Raw genomic sequence first — 2,500 nt, forward strand, 5'->3', positions numbered from 1 at the left:
GTGACCGGCAGCTCCAACGCCAGCGCCACAGAAGGGCAAAGGCCCCACGTGGGTGCCGAAGCGAACTCTCCCAGCACAGCGCACGTGCCAACACGTCTGCACAACTGCGATACAAACCACCAGCGAGAACCGCTGGGGCGACCGAGCAGCAGACGGCGTCGCGGCGCCGAGTGCCGGGCGGCGGCGCATCCTCAACGCACACAGTCCTCAATCGGACCAGCACACTGCAGATGTCCACCGCGCTTCGCACCGGGCCGGCGAGGACCCACTTTGGCTGCACGGCGCCGCGCGCAGGGTGCCCCGGCGCGCAGCTGCGCCGCCTGCCGCGTCCGTCGGCCGGCGCGCCTGCCACTGGGCGCCCCCACCAGCCGGCTGTAGCGCGTGCGCCCACGCACCGCGCGGCCAGCACGCCGGGCGGCCCCCCCTCACCGGCCGGGGACAGTCCCACCCACCCACAGCCGCGTATCGCTTCACACCCAGATTCACATTCACGTTCGTTGGTATGGTGGGGACCGCTTCGTAGCTGTACCGATCGTTGCCCTCACAGATGTACCTCCAGCAAGGACAACCGCACCACAACGGGTTACCAGTTGTTCATTTGCGTAACGTCACCAGTAAACGTACACGTCCATCCCCGTTTGCAAAGTCAACTATTATTGCATGCCTGCCTGTCAGGTGTCAAGACACACTACATCCGCTCACATCCACGCAACAAAATGTGCCCGACTAGAGGGCACGTGGAAGGTGCCCCCGTACGTATGCGATGTCCATTGCGCGACCAACTGTCAACCGGCCTCTGTAGCATGTCGCAGATGTGGAACGCGGGGCACCGTGCTATCACATTGTGTGAGAAGAGACTACTACGTCTGCATACACGCGCCACTACATGAACAGACGGCTCATGCTGATCGCCATCCACTGCGTCCATTACTCCCACACGTCTCTATGGCGTACCACACTGCAATGCAGCTGTTATGGGGAGATGACACGTAGCTGTGTACACAACATTCTGAGCGGGTTGCGGTTGGACAATACATTAATGTAACGTGTCATATGCCAATTACAGAGCAGGGTAAGGCACAACTTGGGTTAGGTTAAGGCACAACTTGGGTTAGGTTAAGGCACAACTTGGGTTAGGTTAAGGCACAACTTGGGTTAGGTTAAGGCACAACTTGGGTTAGGTTAAGGCACAACTTGGGTTAGGTTAAGGCACAACTTGGGTTAGGTTAAGGCACAACTTGGGTTAGGTTAAGGCACAACTTGGGTTAGGTTAAGGCACAACTTGGGTTAGGTTAAGGCACAACTTGGGTTAGGTTAAGGCACAACTTGGGTTAGGTTAAGGCACAACTTGGGTTAGGTTAAGGCACAACTTGGGTTAGGTTAAGGCACAACTTGGGTTAGGTTAAGGCACAACTTGGGTTAGGTTAAGGCACAACGTGGGTTAGGTTAAGGCACAACGTGGGTTAGGTTAAGGCACAACGTGGGTTAGGTTAAGGCACAATGTGGGTTAGGTTAAGGCACAATGTGGGTTAGGTTAAGGCACAATGTGGGGGTAGATTGCGGTACAAATTGCATTACATTGCGGTGCAAATTGCATTACATTGCGGTGCAAATTGCATTACATTGCGGTGCAAATTGAGTTACATTGCGGTGCAAATTGAGTTACATTGCGGTGCAAATTGAGTTACATTGCGGTGCAAATTGAGTTACATTGCGGTGCAAATTGAGTTACATTGCGGTGCAAATTGAGTTACATTGCGGTGCAAATTGAGTTACATTGCGGTGCAAATTGAGTTACATTGCGGTGCAAATTGAGTTACATTGCGGTGCAAATTGAGTTACATTGCGGTGCAAATTGAGTTACATTGCGGTGCAAATTGCGTTACATTGCGGTGCAAATTGCGTTACATTGCGGTGCAAATTGCGTTACATTGCGGTGCAAATTGCGTTACATTGCGGTGCAAATTGCGTTACATTGCGGTGCAAATTGCGTTACATTGCGGTGCAAATTGCGTTACATTGCGGTGCAAATTGCGTTACATTGCGGTGCAAATTGAGGTAGGTTAAGGTGCAACACAGGTTAGGTTAAGGTGCAACATAGGTTAGGTTAAGGTGCAAGATGGGTTAGGTTAAGGTGCAAGATGGGTTAGGTTAAGGTGCAAGATGGGTTAGGTTAAGGTGCAAGATGGGTTAGGTTAAGGTGCAAGATGGGTTAGGTTAAGGTGACATAGGTTAGGTTAAGGTGACATAGGTTAGGTTAAGGTGACATAGGTTAGGTTAAGGTGACATAGGTTAGGTTAAGGTGACATAGGTTAGGTTAAGGTGACATAGGTTAGGTTAAGGTGACATAGGTTAGGTTAAGGTGACATAGGTTAGGTTAAGGTACAAACTGGGTTGTGTTATGGTACACATTGCGTTGTAGTACAGTACACGTTAGGTTTGGGTACGGTACACAATGTGGTATGGGATGGCGTGTTGTGGGGGGGAGGGGGGGGGGGGA

The sequence above is a fragment of the Schistocerca cancellata genome, unplaced genomic scaffold, assembly GCF_023864275.1.
Source record: "Schistocerca cancellata isolate TAMUIC-IGC-003103 unplaced genomic scaffold, iqSchCanc2.1 HiC_scaffold_461, whole genome shotgun sequence".
In the NCBI taxonomy this organism is placed as follows: domain Eukaryota; kingdom Metazoa; phylum Arthropoda; class Insecta; order Orthoptera; family Acrididae; genus Schistocerca; species Schistocerca cancellata.